Below are 18,265 nucleotides of genomic sequence, written 5' to 3' on the forward strand. Positions count from 1 at the left end.
GGGTTCCTAGGCACGGACCAGGGATTGTGTGGTTTGAATTTCTCACCTGCACCAAAAGAGGGAGCATCTGAGCTTTCCCATCAGCTTGCCCAGCTGCGGGGCAGGAGAGAGAGGGATAGAACTTGAAAGCTATGAGCAATCAAACACCTAAAGTGGAATCACATTCTTTTCTTTTCTTTTTTTTTTTTTTTTTTTAGATTTCATTTATTTTATTTGGCAGGGGGAGAGGGAGAGGGAGAGAATCTCAAGGAATGCGGAGCCCGATGCTGGGCTCAATCTCAGCACCCTGAGACCATGACCTGAGCTGAAAAAATTAGGGGTTGGATGCCTAACAGACTGAGCCACCCAGGCGCCCCAGGAATCACATTCTGAGTTCAGTAGATGTCATGTTCCACCCAGGAAGTACAATGAGAAGATACAACGTCTGTGATAGTCGAGCAAAAATACATTACCTGGGTCTAATCATGAGAAACATCAGACAAATCTATGTAGGAAAGAGTTCACACAGCAGGCTTTAGAAAAGGCCTTTTCTTAGAAAGCCCTGCTTATAAGATTGGCCCTTGGTGGGCATCTGGGAACTTGGATTTCAGGAGTGCTGCCAGCACACTAACTGACAAGAGTAGCTCACTGTGCCTAAACTGTTTGTACAAAGGATGTGGGTTTTGCTGAATACCTGCTTTCCTTCTGGGAGTCTGGAAATTGGCTAGACAGAGGTACCTAATGTGACCAGCCCCCAGTCAAAATTTTGGGCTCTGAGTCACTAATAAGCTTCCCTGGCAGATAACATTTCACATGTGTTATCACAAGTCATTGCCGGGGGAGTTAAATATGTCCTATGTACCTCCACGGGGAAAGGATTCTTGGAAGCTCACACCTGGTTTTCTCGGGACCTTGCCCATTGTGCATTTTCCCTCTGCTGGTTTTGCTTTGTATCCTTTGGCTGTAATAAATCATAGCTGTAAGGAAGACGATATGCTGTGCCCTGGGATTTCTCCTAGCAAATCATCAAAATAGGGGTGATCTTGGGGGTCTCTCACCCACACTGAGAGACATTCTATAAAATGATTGTCCTATAATCTTAAAAAATGTCAGAGTGGAAAAAAAATGTCAGAGTGATAGAAGTCAAGAAAGGCATTGGGAACAATATGAGATCCTGGACTGGAACCTTCACTGAAAAGGGTATTTCTGGAATAATTGACCAAAGTTGAATGGGGTCCCTGGGTGATGGGTATATAGGAGTTCTTTGTGTCAACCTTACAACTTTTTGCTAAGTGTAGAACTATCTTTTTTTTCAAAGATTTTATTTATTTATTTGAGAGAGAGAGAGAGTGGGGGGGGGAGAGAGCACAGAAGGAGAGGGACAAGCAGACGCCCCACTGAGCAGGGAGCCCAACATGGGGCTCAATCGCAGGCCCCCGAGATCACAACCTGAGCCGAAGACAGACACTTAACTGACTGAGCCACCCAGGTGCCCCGAGAACTGTTTTGAAATAAAATGTTTCTTCAAAAATTCTGGGGGCGCCTGGGTGGCTCAGTCTCTTAAGCGTCTGCCTTCGGCTCAGGTCATGATCCCAGGGTCCTGGGATCGAGCCCCGCATCGGGCTCCCTGCTCGGCGGGAAGCCTGCTTCTCCCTCTCCCACTCCCCCTGCTTGTGTTCCCTCTCTCGCTGTCTCTCTCTCTGTCAAATTAATAAATAAAATCTTTAAAAAAAAATTCTGAAAGCATATTTTTGTTGGCTACATAATATACTACTTAATAACACTACTATAGTTTCCTTAGCCTGATAGGTCTCAACCCTGGAGGCATGTGAGAATCATTTACACAGTTTTAAGAAATATACATGCCCAGGTCTCACCCCCCAGAGATTTTGAATCAGTTATTCTGATATGAGGCCTAAGCATCATTATTGTAAAAATAAAGTTTCCCAAGTGATTCTCATGTGCAGCCAGAATTGACAACCACTAGGCTAAGAAAACCATGGTAGTAACCAGTGCCTTAAAATTGACTATTTAGGTGACTTCTATCCACAGTAGTTCAGTATGACTCTTTGTACATAAGGCTTTCCCCTAGCTTTGTATTTTTTTCTTCCCATCAATCCCAGAAGTCATAGGGTATGAATATTTTTAAGGCTCCTTTTGATATTTTCCTAAATTGTTTTCAAAAAATAAATATCCCAGTGTCTATTTTACCATATGTACATGTATCATTTTTAGCATTTTTCAAAATTTTTAAGTTATTTTTAAAGATTTTATTTATTTGAGTGAGAACACACAAGAGAGAACAAGTAGGGGTTGGGGTAGGGGCAGAGGGAGAGGGAGAAGCAGACTCCCCATGGAGCAGGGAGCCCGATGCGGGGCTCGATCCCAGGACCCTGAGATCATGACCTGAGCTGAAGGCAGATGCTTAACCGACTGAGCCACCCAGGCGCCCCCATCGTTAACATTTTAAACAGCTTTGTTAATATGATAGGCAAAAATGTCATCTTGTTTTAAATTTTATTTATTTGATTTCTTTGGAGGGTAAAGTATTTACAATTTTCTAGCCCCCTAGGGTTTCCTCTTTTAGAAATAATCTTCATAGCTTTTTGTCTATTAGGGTAATAGACTTTCTCTGATAGTTTTATATAAATGCCTTATCATAGTCATTGCGGCATTTCCCTAGTTTGCCAGCTTGCCTTTTAATTTTGGGCATTTTACTCTTTGAGAAAGAACATTTTCTTGGGAATGAGAAAACATGCTGTAGCAGCAAGAAGAATTGCCAAATTCAGGGCTTGTTCTATATCTGGAAGGAGTTCCTAAGACAGAGGAGGAAGGAAATACTGCAAGCTTTGGCTAAGGGGCTCTGTGTTTTGTGTTCTTGAGGTATTTTGGGGTGAGGAACATGTATCAAGCCCCGTCCGGTATATTTTGTTTTTAATCATAGGTGAGGACTACATTAGAGTAAATGACACACACTGGAGTTATTTTTCTCCTTGGCCATAGAATATTTGGTAAGTCAGGTACTAAATTAATTGTAGCACAGCCCTGAAAATAACAACTTGCTCAAAAAATGAGTTCACGTAAGAAGTGTCGTGTGGATTGGCAAAAAGAGATGGGAATAAGCATATCGTACTGTTTATTATTGAGAAAAATATTCTGGGCTAACCCCAGCCATAATCACCGCAGTATTCAATGTTTCAGGACAAGAACTCATCACAAAATGATGTTATTTCTGAAAACGCTATAAAAACACATCAGAAGAAGATAAATGGATTGCACATAGACCTGAGAAATCTGGGATCCTCTGCAAAAACCCATTCACCCCATCCAGGTTCGTGGACAGCTTCAGCCACGTGGGGGAGCTCACATCTCACCTCTTCCACCCCCAAAGAGGTTGACCACAGACATTGCATTGGCCAAGTCCAAGAACACAGTTTAGGACACCGTGCTAGCGCTTGGAAGTTTCTCTGTGCTGAAGGAAAAGTTACGTGCAGTTCCTGGTGGCAGAATTTCTTCTTGGCTCCTCATTTTGTAGGGTTTCGTCTCTTCGAATGGCTTTTTAGGAGAACTGGTTTCCCCACACAGCTGTGGTGATAAAAGAGGGCCCTGCTTAGGCGGAGGTACCTGCTGCCCCTGGGAGGGCCTGGGGACTGTGGGTGGTTTCTAGAAACTAGGAAAACCTTTTGTTTCCTCCCTTGCTTTAATCGTGGTTGACTGGAATTGTCTTTCTCTCTTGGTCAGAGCCAGACAATGAGGATGACTGCCGCCCAAGCAATGTCCTCTGGGTAATGGGCCCCAGGTTAGGGATTCGGTTTAAGGGCAAAGAAGCGCTCTTCTCACAACAGAGCTTCTCCGTAGAGAACCTTGGACGGATGCTGTGGCATTTGTGGACAGGAGAGGGGATTCACAATCCAAATGCTTTGTTTTTCTTTTTATCTCCTTATTCTCAACTTGGTCTGAGATAAATCTTGATAATGGCATGGAGTTTGGAGCACTAGAAGTGTCTGAGAAACCAGAGCTTGAAAGTCATCACTAAACAGATGAAGAGGGGTGAAAGTCCTTGTCTCTCTGTTACCTCTTCCCACTCTCCCTCCTCCCTCCCTCCCTCCCTTCCTCCCTTCTTCCCACTCTCCCTCCTCCCTCCCTTCTACCCACTCTCCCTCCTCCCTCCCTCCCTCCCTTCCTCCCTTCTTCCCACTCTCCCTCCTCCCTCCCTTCTACCCACTCTCCCTCCTCCCTCCCTTCTTCCCACTCTCCCTCCTCCCTCCCTTCTACCCACTCTCCCTCCTCCCTCCCTCCCTCCCTTTCTCCCTTCTTCCCACTCTCCCTCCTCCCTCCCTTCTTCCCATTCTCCCTCCTCTCTCCCTTCTTCCCACTCTCCCTCCTCCCTCCCTTCTACCCACTCTCCCTCCTCCCTCCCTCCCTTCCTCCCTTCTTCCCACTCTCTCTCCTCCCTCCCTTCTTCCCACTCTCCCTCCTCCCTCCCTTCTTCCCACTCTCCCTCCTCCCTCCCTTCTACCCACTCTCCCTCCTCCCTCCCTCCCTTCCTCCCTTCTTCCCACTCTCCCTCCTCCCTCCCTTCTTCCCACTCTCCCTCCTCCCTCCCTTCTCCCCACTCTCCCTCTTCCCTCCCTTCTTCCCACTCTCCCTCCTCCCTCCCTTCTTCCCACTCTCCCTCCTCCCTCCCTTCTTCCCACTCTCCCTCCTCCCTCCCTTCTACCCACTGTCCCTCCTCCCTCCCTTCCCCTTCCCCTCTTCCCCCCTTCCTCCCTTCCTCCCTCCCTTCCTTCCTTCCTTCCTCCCTTCCTCCCTTCCTTCCTTCTGTTCATTCAACCTTCCTTTTCTTTTGGAGGTGGTTCCATCTAAGATATATCAATAATTGCTTTTCCTATTTAAAATTAATTTTTAACTATATAAATCATTCCTGAATATTATATTCTCCTTCCAAAAACACAGAAACCTACAGCTAAAGCTGCCGAGAAGGCCCCTTGCAGCACGACTCCACCCCACCCCCACCCCCACCCCCACCCCCAGCCCCGTGCTGTCTCACAGGCATGGCTACAGAGTAACTAAGGGGAGGCTGGTGCCAGATTGCCCAGGCTCAAATATAACTCCACCAATTAACTGACTGTGCACCTGTAGGCAAGTTACTTAGCCTATTTGTGCCTAAGTTTCCTTATGTGGAAAATGAAAATGTAATTAATACCTACTCCATAGGGTAATTTTAAGGATTAAATGTAATAATATATGTAAAATACCATATCACACTTAGTAAGCTTAATAAATGTTTGCTGCTGTTAATGCCACTTCCATCTTGAGATATATATACTTCTCCCCAATTTCCAGTGATAACCACTATTACGAACTTTCAGAATATCGTTTTAGTATCATTTGTGTGCTTGTGTGACAAAATGATATCATATTATATATAGCCTTTTGCAGCTTGTCTTTTTCAATTAGCAATGATGTTTTCTGATTTATCCATGTTGACACAAATAGATCTAGTGTATTCATTTTCTAAAATTTAATTTATTTTTAAGTTTTTATATTGATTCCAATTAGTTAGCATACAGTGTTATATTATTTCTAGTATGTTCCTTTTAACTGCTATACAATGTACTATTATGTATCTATAATTTCTTTAGCTATTTTCTCATTGATGGACAGTTAAAATGTTAATAATTTTTGTCTCTGACTAATAGTGCTGCATGGAACCTTCACATAAACATCTGTGCCATATTGTGCATATGTGCCAGAGTTTCTCCCGGCTAGAAATCTGTATGTGGAACTGCTGGGGTGTAGGGTAGAATTAGTTTACACTCCCTCTAACAGGATTTGAGAGTACTCACTTCCTCAAAACCTTGCAAGAGCTCATTAATAAAATCAAATGCTTTTGCCAATCTAATGGAGAGAAATAATATTTATTTAAATGTATAATTTTATTAATGACATGTTATTGTTTTCATTTGTATTTCCATGGTTTCTGCTGAGACTGAGCCTCTTTTCATATGTGTATTGGCCATTTGTAGCTTCTGTAAATCTTCTGTTCATAACCTTATTTGCATTTCTGTCATGTTGTTAGTCTTTTTCTTATTACTCCATAAAATAATCTTTTTAAAATTTATTTTTATTTTTTTTAAAGATTTTATTTATTCATTTTGAGAGAGAGGGAGAGAGCACAAGTCAGGGGAAGGGCAGAGGGAGAGAACCTTCAAGTGGATTCCCCACTGAGCATGGAGCCCTACATGGGGCTCCATCTCACAGCCCATGAGATCATGACCTGAACTGAAACTGAGGGTTGGATGCTCGACCGACTGAGCCACCCAGGTGACCTTGTAAAATTATCTTTTGTTAAGTATGTGAAAATACTTTTTTCCTAATCAGTTTTATTTTTCAGCCTTGTTCATGTAGTCTTGGGTCATTCAGACCTAAATTTGGAGGTAACCAAGTTGACCAGTCTTTTTCATGTTTTTTTTTTTTAATCATTTTACTTTTAGTATCTTATTTAAGAAAGTCTCTTTGCCATAGGTTTGTAAGGATATCCGTATATTTGTAACTGTAGCTATATGTATATTTCTACCCCCCAGTAGACTCTCTACAGGGCTATGTCATCTTCTTGGCCTATGGTGGCAGAATACTTTGGCCCTAGATAACATATTTGCTCAGAGGCAGAGGAAACACTGCAGACCAAGAGGGAGAAGGACTCAAAATCCAATATAGGATCAGTAAAGGATTTCTTGGGCTTTGGAGGGAACAAGTCTGGAGCGTGGAAACGAACAGCACTAGCTTTAAAAATACATTTTTGTCTTGAGATCAAGTGGAAAGAGAACATAACAGGAAGCATGCCATTGGTGGGACAAACAGTGTGAGCCCACGTGTTGTAGAGGAGGAAGGGGATCAACCTGGGAACAGTGCAAGTTTGGAAAGAAACATCTGACTCTACCTGAAGAAATGTGGATTTCTTGGGGGAAATGGAAACAGCACAAGAGTAAGGAATTAGGTTGCGCCATCACAGAAAAAGTGGTAGAGAAAGCAGTGTTTGTGCTGGCCTGAGAGAAAGCTTAGAAAACACATCAGAGGAGACACGTAGCTGTTTTCTGCACCCCTAAAAGCTTGAGAAACGTCATCCATGGTAACTCCCGCTCAGGAATACACTGATGGAAGATTCTCCTGCTGATACATATATGGAGGCAGAAGGGAACTAACCCAGGATGTAGAGCTGTTAAGACTCAAAACTCCATATCTAAACCAGTCATGTCTTTAGCATAGATGACACCCTGGCTTCAAACAACTAGCCAACTGACGAACCAAAGAAACACGTGACATCTGGTGGGGGAGAAAGAAATAGAGATGAGCAAGAAATTGAGACTATGGGGAACATAAGCTATACCTGTCTTTATTTTCTTTCCAGACTTCCCCAGCAAGCGGTGCTCTGAGTGTATCCTTACAAATTTCCACCTCTGCTCCAAACTTAGAAGACATAGCTATGGGGGAAAACAATCCAAAACTAAAAACGAAAAAAAAAAAAAACCCCAAACCAAACAATAACTAAACATTTTCATGGGCCAGAAATGGAAACACTCCACAGTAAGCTGGGATTGCCGCATCAGCCTGATGGGCTATATAGGTCTCGAAATAGGCAGCGTTAGGAGTGTCTTTCCTGCAGGGCAAAAAACCCAAAGTGACCCACATGTGGTGGGGCACCAGGGCAAACATCACTGTTTAAAAGCAAAGGCTAGGGGGGCCTTCCTTGACCATGGAAGGGGGTTGAGACAGCTCTGATCACTGCTTGAAGCTGTGGCTTTATGAAGCTGAATCCCTGCAGGGGACAGGAGGAAGTAGAACAAACCCAGCAGCGGGACCCCTTTGGCTTAGTGACTCGATCGAAAATAACCCCATCATTCTGTGTTTGGAGATGTTCCTCTAGCGTAAGATCTGGTTCTGGACTCGGGTGGTAGGTCTCCCTGGGGGCTGAGTGAAGGCAACCGCAAGACTTAGAGAGGAGTGATCAGAGAAAGAGAAAACAAAACAACAAAACAAAGACCAACCCCACCCACGATTAGCCTACCAACCCCAAATATAAATTCACTTTCAAGAAGCTACTGCTACAAAAGATAGTCAACAATATAATCTATCAGACTCACTCCTAATGAAATACAAAATAATAGAAACATATCAAAGGATTTAAAAAATTATGTTCCAAATCTTCAAAGAGATAAAGAACAAGAAGTTACAAAATAGAAGTAGGCAGATCTGAGTAAAGAACTGATGGACTATACACAAAAAAACAATTAAAAATTGTGAGATCGAGGGCGCCTGGCTGGCTCAGTCGGTAGAGTACGCAATTCCTGATCTTGGAGTCGTGAGTTCAAGCCCCATGTTGGGTATAGAGCTTACTTAAAAAAAAATTGTGAGAGGGGTACCTGGGTGACTCAGTCATTAAGCATCTGCCTTCGGCTTAGGTCATGATCCAGGGTCCTGGGATCGAGCCCCGCATCGGGTTCCCTGCTCAGCGGGAAGCCTGCTTCTCCCTCTGCCTCTCCCCCTGCTTGTGTTCCCTCTCTCGCTGTGTCTCTCTCTGTCAAATAAATAAATAAAATCTTTAAAAAAAATTGTGAGAGTGAAAATAAATTAATGAAGCAAAAAACTTAATAGAGTAAACACTATTTTGGACACAGTAGAAGAGCACTTTAGTGGGCTGGAACTGAGTAATATTCCAAGTAATATTACATTTTCCCTTTTCCTCTGATTGTCTTGTCCATGAAGGCCCTTGTTAGACTGATCCTTGTTTCTTAGCTTTCTTATTCTACGTGGTTTTTTTCTACACAACTTGTTTTCTCCTATGGCTTCAATTTTCTCCTACGGCCGGAAGACATGAAAATATTAGTCTCAAGAATAATTGTACAATTATGTGTAACTGCAAACACAGCAGATGATACATGGACCACTATAGCTTTTATTACTGAATAGTTTGCTAGAATAGTAAAGCTGTTATTTAGCCAATATAAATGTTACACTTGCCACAAATTGGCTTCTAATGTGTCCCCAGCCTTTCTGCAACAGGCATTATGATGAATAAATGGTAGAGGTTCCATGTATTCATATGACATAAAAGTTATGCTTATAGAATTATTCTGACAAGCTTACCTTCTCTTTGCCAATATGTTCCCTCCATAAAATTGATTTTTGAATTTTGAAAATTGTCTATAAGACTTAGGTCTTAACTGACAGGAAGGTCTTTACATACATCTACTTTGAAGACTCTTCATTTTCAGAGTTCAGTTAAGGAGGTAGACCCAATGTCAAAGGGTTAAATTTGCTGAACAATCCAGAAAGCAAATTCAAGTGCCAGTAGAACAGGTCTTAGCTATTTATGGGACCATGTATATGCTTGGAGTTAAGAAAAAGGAATCTGGTTAGCGAGTAGAATTTTATAACAAATGGAATGAATGGCAGTTCTTAGAACTACTAGGCTGTAACCAATAGTCTGAGGACTGGAAGTGGGAATGGGAGATGCTTCTGGTTGCTTTCCCAATCTCCCTAAAATTCCTCCTTCTTTTCTAACAGAACCATGATTTTGTTCACAGGGGCAATGTGCTCAGCCTTAAGCTAGAAGTATTCCCAGGTGAGATCCATGGTCTAAGAAGTCAATTGTGTCAGTCTTGTTCTCTGCTTTCCCTGCCTCCCCTATCCCTCCTTAAGGGTGGCCATGTGACCCTGTTCTAGTAAATAAGATGTAAACAGAAGTCTACTAGGAAGATGAGAGATATAATTAGTGCTACTCTTACCTCTTTCCTCCTGCCTTGAACTTGATGCTTGAGAATAGGGCAACTATCTTACGACCATGAGGGAAAGACCAAGAGAATCATAGAAATACTAGCCGTGACATAATGCTGGGTAAATGCCAGCACTGGCCTAATATTTGATATTTTGTTAAGTCAGAAAAGTAAGTTTTTATCAATGTACTGTTAGCCATATGTAGTTCTCACTAATACGGTGTGGAAATAAAATCGTTGGTTCCTTTAATCTGTATTTTGAAAGACTAAAATGACTAGAAGAATTCTAGGCTGGAATAAAAAAAAGCACATATTAACTCATCTGCACCAGATAAGAATACATGCTCACAGAAAAGAGCATAGGAAACATTTCCCTCATAACTATTGCTAGAAGAGTTTTGGAATGGATGTGTCAGTCAGTGTAAACACCGAACCCTGATGAAAATTAGATTGATTTAAGTCAGTTTTTTAAGTGTTCAAACCAGGGGCGCCTGGTGGCTCAGTTGTTAAGTGTCTGCTTTCGGCTCAGGTCATGATCCCAGGGTCCTGGGATCGAGCCCCACATCGGGCTCCCTGCTCCACGGGAAGCCTGCTTCTCCCTTTCCCACTCCCCCTGCTTGTGTTCCCTCTCTCGCTGTGTGTGTCTCTCTCAAATAAATAAATAAAATCTTAAAAAAAAAAAGTTCAAACCCCTAGGATCTTGGAATTGTGAGTTCAGAAAAGGGTTTTTCAGAACGGGAGTAGCATTTCATCATTAGAGGGTTAAACTGAGTGTGAGTGTCTTGGGGCCATCTACCTAGCCACATACTACTGTTGCCTATTGGCTTGCTTATTATTTTTATTTTGAAATAATTCAAATTACAGAAATGTTGCCAAGTTAGTACAAAGAAATCCAATGCACACTTTTCACTAATTGCTTTATCGTTCTTTCTATATTGAAAGATAGATATAGATGTAAATTTTTTTCTGAACTATTTGAGAATAAACTGTGGACCTGATGTTCCTTTATCCCTAAATTGTTCAGTCTGTATTTCTAAAGAAGATGGAAATTCTCTTACATAACCATTGTACAGATATCAAAATCAAGAAAGAACATTGATAAAATATTGTCTATTCTACAGACCTTATTCTCATTTTGGCAATTTTTCCAATAATGTGATAGATGGACAGACAAATAAATAGATAGATCTTTCTTTTGGTCCACAATTAATTCAGGATTGCATATTCTATTTAGTTGTCTTGAACCTGCTAATTTTATAATTAAGCATGCCATGTGCCCATGTTCTTGAATGACCATACATAACAACTTAAAATAAGAAATGCCATGTTGAATCATATGTTAAAAATATGTTCAACCATTTTATCTGATTCTTTTGGTATTTACCGTCATAATCTAAGTAACATGCTTATATTACTACTTTTAAAAGGGGGATTATACATAATCTATTGTTTTCCTGCTATGGAAGACACTACAGCAGACCAGAGGACACACCCCTACATCTGACTTTCCAACATAGTCATATTGTAATTTTGGTTAGGTGAATATTTGGAGTTTGTATTATTTATATTATTATATTGTTATAAAATGTTATGGATAGCTGATGTCATATGATGACTTTTCCTTTCCTACCCAAATTTGTTTTCCTTGGACTTAATATTTATCTTGCATTTTATGTTTGCTTATTTTTCTATGTATATATCACTAATTCAAGACCAAGTTCCTCCAGTTGGCTAAATATCTTTTTAGTGTATTCAGATGTATTAGGTCTTTTATCAATTCATCTTCTTGACAAAAATCTCTCCTGGAGTCCCCCGAGCTTCTCTGATCTAGACCAGTTGCTCCTCTCTATCTGGGAACCATTGTCATTCAGGCATCTCTCTTTACCCTCATTCTGAGCATTCTCATACCTTTTCTCCTTTGTTGCACCCCTCACTTCCTATATTCCATATCTTTCTTTCTTTTTCACTCTAACGGTTTTCTGGTACCATCGATTTTTGAGCTTTTTGGCAGTTATAATGTTTATATTGAATCATGTCTTTGCTGTTTCTACTGCTGCTTTTTGACTCAGCTTTCCTGGTTCTCATTTTCAAAGACAAGAGATATAACACATGCTGCAGTATGGATGAACTTTGAGGACATCTTTCTGAGTGAAATAAGCTGGTCACAAAAGGACAAACACCATATAATTCTATTTATATGAGATACCCAGAGCAATCAAATTCATAGACATTTTACAGAAAGTAAAATTGTGGTTGCCAGGGGTTGGGGGTGGGGGAATGGGAAGTTATGGTTCAATAGGTTCAGAGTTTCAGTTCTACAAGAAGAGTTCTGGATTGCAATGAGGCAGCAGAAAAAGTGAATGTTCTTTTTTTTTTAATTTAATTTTATTATATTATGTTAGTCCCCATTCATTACATCATTAGTTTTTGGTGTAGTGTTCCATGATTCATTGTTTGTGTATAACACCCAGTGCTCCATTCAATACGTGCCCTCCTGAATACCCCTCACCAGGCTACCCATCCCCCCATCCCCTCCCCTCTAGAACCCTCAGTTTGTTTCTCAGAGTCCATAGTCTCTCATGGTTCCCCTCCCTCTCCGATTTCCCTCCCTTCATTTTTCCCTTCCTACTCTCTTCTTCTTCTTTTTTTAACATATAAAGTATTATTTGTTTCAGAGGTAGCACTCACCATAACACATACCCTCTCCAATGTTCATCACCCAGCCACTCCATCCCTCCCACCCCCTACCACTCCAGCAACCCTCAGTTTGTTTCCTGAGATTAAGAATTCCTCATATCAGTGAGATCATATGATACTTGTCTTTCTCTGATTGACTTATTTTGCTCAGCATAATACCCTCTAGTTCCATCCACGTTGTTGCAAATGGCAAGATTTCGTTTTTTGGTTTTGGGGTTTTTTTGGTGGCTGCATAATATTCTTTATCCATTCATCTGTTGATGGACATCTTGGCTCTTTCCATAGTTTGGCTATTGTGGACATTGCTGCTATAAACATTGGGGTGCACGTACCCCTTCGGATCACTACATTTGTATCTTTGGGGTAAATACCCGGTAGTGCAATTGCTGGGTTATAGGGTAGCTCTATTTTCAACTTTTTGAGGAACCTCCATACTGTTTTCCAGAGTGGCTGCACCAGCTTGAATTCCCACCAACAGTGTAGGAGGGGTCCCCTTTCTCCGCATCCTTGCCAACATCTGTCATTTCCTGACTTGTTAATTTTAGCCATTCTGACTGGTGTGAGGTGGTATCTCAAGGAGGTTTTGATCTGGATTTCTCTGATGCTGTGCTCGCTTCAGCAGCACATATACTAAAATTGGATTTCTCTGATGCTGAGCGATGTTGAGCACTTTTTCATGTGTCTGTTGGCCATTTAGATGTCTTCTTTGGAAAAATGTCTGTTCATGTCTTCTGCCCATTTCTTGATTGGATCATTTATTCTTTGGGTGTTGAGTTTGATAAGTTCTTTATAGATTTTGGATACTAGCCCTTTATCTGATATGTCATTTGCAGATATCTTCTCCCATTCTGTCGGTTGTCTTTTGGTTTTGTTGATTGTTTCCTTTGCTGTGCAAAAGCTTTTTTTTTTTAAACAAAATTCACATTTTATTTTGGTTGAAATAAACTATACAAAATTGATTTTCTTCACCAAAAATAACAGCAATATTTTCTGTATTATTCCTAGATAAACCACAAAACACATATTTTTGTAGGTTTTCCAGGTTTTGTTTATAAATCAAGACGAGGCAGTAGATATAGTCATGGAAAAAGACAGGAAAACAGACAAATCGGTTGTCAATATCCATGGCCTCTGATCCTGTCTTGACCATGAACAGAGGTGTTCAACATATACCTGCTAAAAAGCTTATGAAGACGTAGGTGTTCTACATACACTTGCTAAAGAGCTTATGAAGATGGAGGCTCAACAAAGGAATGTAAACAGCAACAATCCAATGTGGAACAACAATGGCAGGCTCTCCCATTCAAACTTTAACTGTAACTTGTTCCTTTAAGTTTATGTGATAAAGACAAAATCTCTGCTGCAATCCTTGCCTGGCAAGCTCACATGTTTCTCTCTCTCTCTCTCTGTCTGGTAACTCTCTTAACTGTCCATTACAGATTTTTAACATACTAACACTCCTACTATCCAAAGGTCACTCTGAGCTTCATTGTAACATTTTATAAAATGTACTCCTTCCTCCCATACCTCTTCAAAATCTTTATCTTTTAAGAACTGATAACTCAATACCAGACAATTGGATCCAGTGACAATAAATGTTTTATCTAAAATGACTTAACTAAAACAATTCCCAAGTGCCATTAGCAGAGATCCCACAGAAGTGTAATGTGGCACTTTCAATGCTATCTTCTGCAACAGGTATGTCTCCAAAGCATGAGACTTTAAACAGGGGCCATTTAAATAGGCAGATTATCAATGGCTAATGTACTCAATGAGAGGTCGACAGGTCAAGATATTCAGTGATTAAGTGGCCTACATACACCTGACAGCTTTTCTGTAAGATGTTTTCAAATTTCTTACAGATTTTTCCAAATATCAAACATAAGAGAAAGCCTACTTTAAAAGTCTTTTAGGTATTTTCAATGGTTTCTGAGTTATCTGTAGGAAGCTCTGACTTAGTTGTATAGAGTTTGATATATGTGTCCACCATTAAATCCAGATCATGTTTTATATCAAAATGTATGTTAAGCAAAGCCAAGTTACTTGACCTTTGGTCTGTCAAAGTGTTCCTCAGGTATGCTTTGAGATGCTTTCGCCCATTTTCATAGCTTTCATTCTCAACCTTCATCACAGGAAGAATACATAGGACTTTCAGCAATGCATAAACATTAGGAAAAAACTTGATGTTTGGTAGATGCAGGGCTTCATAAATGGTGAATGGAAGCTCTATATCTTTCCCTCTGTGTTTCCACTTGATTCTCCAGCAATGCAGCTCAGCTGAGAGTGTGTTGGGATTGGGCAAGTCACTTCTGTACATGTCAGCATGGTGCTCCTCCAATTTAAATTTGAGCTGTCCCATGACAGAGGGTACAAAAGATAAGCATTTAAGAGCTTTGAGGTGCTGTTCTGAGAATATATCTTTCAGTTCCTGAATAACGTGTTCACTGTTGGAACACTTAGAGTTTCTTTATAGTAACTCTCAGAAGTGAGCTGAGATTCCAGGTTACCTTGCTGGGCTCTGCGGAATTTCCCAGGGAGTTTCATCTGAACATCAAGCTTAGTTGCCAAATTTGTGGCTTCTTCGAACCAAAATTCATGATAAACTTCAATATTTTCCATCACTTCATTTAGTGAATGCAGCACTGCAGTCAAGCTACTGGCTGCAAAGAAGACATCAGAGGTTTGCCCTTGAAGGTTTTTCCCAAAGGCTCTAGTAAAAGATAGAACATTTTTAAGAACAACAATGGTAACGATGAAATCAAAATTTGTTACTGCACTACAGAATACAAAAGCTCGACCAGCTGTATAGTTATTCCATCTAATATTTGTATCACTATTTATACCATCTAAACATAAAACAAGTGCTTGTAGGAGGTCCACTAAAATTTCAAAAGCATCATGCCTGCCTGTCCACTGAGAATGGCAGATTTCCTTCAGTTCTTTACCCTTTTCCTCATTGTTCTGAAAGAGGACAGAAATTACATTGTCAAGCTCCAAAAGCAATTGTGGAGATCGATGGAAGAAAGAACAAACTTCCTCAATTGTTCCTAACGCAACAGATACTCCCACAACAGGCACTGGTTTTGCCAACCACATATTTAAGGCACAGGAAGAGCAAAGTGTGTAGACAGCTTGGGGATATTTCTCTAAAAGTCTAGAAGCAACGACTTTCATTTTGGAAGAAAATCCACTGGACACAATGTAAGCCTGGCCACGACAATACTCCATGTTTAACCCCCACTTCTCAGTTATCATAGTGTGAAATTTTAGAGCCAAAATTTCTGCATCAGCTTCATAAGGCAAGAAGCCCACAAATTCCTCTCTCAGATTATGAGATTCATCAACAAACCTCACCAACACAGGCAAGTGTTCTTCCCCTGCTATGTCCACTATGTCATCAGTGATGATGGAAAAGAAGTGGGAGTCTCTCACTTCCCTGAGGGTCTCCTCCCCAATGCAGCTCTCACAGATGTCTAGCATCTGTTTCTGCTGTGTTTTCGAGCAGAACAATGTGTTAACTGCTGTTGTCTCAAAGCACTTTCTCAGAACCTCTTCGCCAGAATTTATCCGGCACTCCAGCAGTGCTTGGAAGCTATCTGGAGTAAACAGACCCTCTGGGATTTCATCAGTTTCATGCCAATCCAGAGGTATGTTTTGTTTTCCCATAAGAATCAAAATTTCAAATAAAGATTTTAAGTATTCTTTGTTTTCCTTCTCTTCAAGGGTTAAAGGTAAAATGTCTTCATCCTGTTCTTCACCCCCTTCTTCTGCACTGGGATTCTGAGCGTTGCCGTTGTTTATTTCTTTATGTTTTGGTTCCTGTTCAGAAGTTTCATCAATTTTTTTCTGTTTCAGTGTCCTGATTTCATCTTCACTCAATTCTTTTATTCGTTTTCTGTGTCTACTATGTGGATTGTTCAAATGACTGGTAAGATCAAATATTGTTGGTATTGCATTATTTCGAAGAACTGTTCTATAAGGACTAGTTCTACAGATCATAGAGGTCTCAAAGTGTTTGGCACATAATCGATAATGTTTATTTAGTTGATCAGGTGTTTTATCTTCTAAGTCCGCTCTCCTACAATTCTCCACCCACTTCTGGCATCTGGCCAGATCCCGCGGGAACCTGAAAAAGGCCAGGTCCGATTGCATGCTCTTCCTCCTGCAGCTGGGGACAGCGCGGAAGTTCAGCACCGTCGCCCACCCGCCTGCGGTCCAGCCTTCCCCTTCCCGCCTCCTCAGGGCAGCCCGCCCACCTGTTGGGGCCGGGGAGGGGACTGTGCAAAAGCTTTTTATCTTGATGCAGTCCCAATAGTTCATTTTTGCCCTTGCTTCCCTTGTCTTTGGCGATGTTTCTAGGAAGAAGTTGCTGTGGCTGAGGTCGAAGAGGTTGCTGCCTGTGTTCTCCTCTAGGATTTTGATGGATTCCTGTCTCACATTTAGGTCTTTCATCCATTTTGATTCTATTTTTGTGTGTGGTATAAGGAAATGGCCCAATTTCATTCTTCTGCATGTGGCTGTCCAATTTTCCCAACACCATTTGTTGAAGAGACTGTCTTTTTTCCATTGGACATTCTTTCCTGCTTTGTCGAAGATGAGTTGATCATAGAGTTGAGGGTCCATTTCTGGGCTCTCTATTCTGTTCCATTGATCTATGTGTCTGTTTTTGTGTCAGTATCATACTGTCTGGATGATGACAGCTTTGTAATAGAGCTTAAGTCTGGAATTGTGATGCCACCAGCTTTGCTTTTCTTTTTCAACATTCCTCTGGCTATTCGGGGTCTTTTCTGGTTCCATATAAATTTTAGGATTATTTGTTCCATTTCTTTGAAAAAAGTTGCTGGTATTTTGATAGGGATTGCATTAAATGTGTAGATTGCTCTAGGTAGCATTGACATCTTCACAATATTTGTTCTTCCAATCCATGAGCATGGAACGTTTTTCCATTTCTTTGTGTCTTCCTCGATTTCTTTCATGAGTATTCTATAGTTTTCTGAGTACAGATTTTTTGCCTCTTTGGTTAGATTTATTCCTAGGTATCTTATGGTTTTGGGTGCAATTGTAAATGGGATCGACTCCTTAATTTCTCTTTCTCCTGTCTTGTTGTTGGTGTATAGAAATGCCACTGATTTCTGTACATTGATTTTATATCCTGCCACTTTACTGAATTCCTGTATGAGTTCTAGCAGTTTTGGGGTGGAGTCTTTTGGGTTTTCCACATAAAGTATCATATCATCTGCAAAGAGTGAGAGTTTGACTTCTTTGCTGATTCGGATGCCTTTCATTTCTTTTTGTTGTCTGATTGCTGAAGCTAGGACTTCTAGTACTATGTTGAATAGCAGTGGTGATAGTGGACATCCCTGCCATGTTCCTGACCTTAGGGGAAAAGCTCTCAGTTTTTCCCCATTGAGAATGATATTTGCTGTGGGTTTTTCATAGATGGCTTTTATGATATTGAGGTATGTACCCTCTATCCCTACACTGTGAGGAGTTTTGATCAAGAAAGGATGCTGTACTTTGTCAAATGCTTTTTTTTTTTTTGCACCTATTGAGAGAATCATATGGTTCTTGTTCTTTCTTTTATTAATGTATTGTAACACATTGAATGATTTGCAGATGTTGAACCAAACTTGCAGCCCAGGAATAAATCCCACTTGGTCGTGGTGAATAATCCTTTTAATGTACTGTTGGATCCTATTGGCTAGTATTTTGGTGAGAATTTTTGCATCCATGTTCATCAGGGATAGTGGTCTGTAATTCTCCTTTTTGATGGGGTCTTTGTCTGGTTTTGGGATCAAGGTGATGCTGGACTC

General features: G+C 40.9%; 1 pseudogene; it reads right to left on the minus strand.

The window, feature by feature from the left end:
- Window positions 1–14,146: 14,146 nt before the first annotated feature.
- LOC123842594 (52 kDa repressor of the inhibitor of the protein kinase-like) lies at window positions 14,147–16,772 on the minus strand (annotated as a pseudogene).
- Window positions 16,773–18,265: the final 1,493 nt, after the last annotated feature.

Source organism: Mirounga angustirostris, unplaced genomic scaffold (assembly GCF_029215605.1).
Source record: "Mirounga angustirostris isolate CCGP_5_RB_7025 unplaced genomic scaffold, mMirAng1.0.hap1 SCAF_3, whole genome shotgun sequence".
Taxonomy (NCBI): Eukaryota; Metazoa; Chordata; class Mammalia; order Carnivora; family Phocidae; genus Mirounga; species Mirounga angustirostris.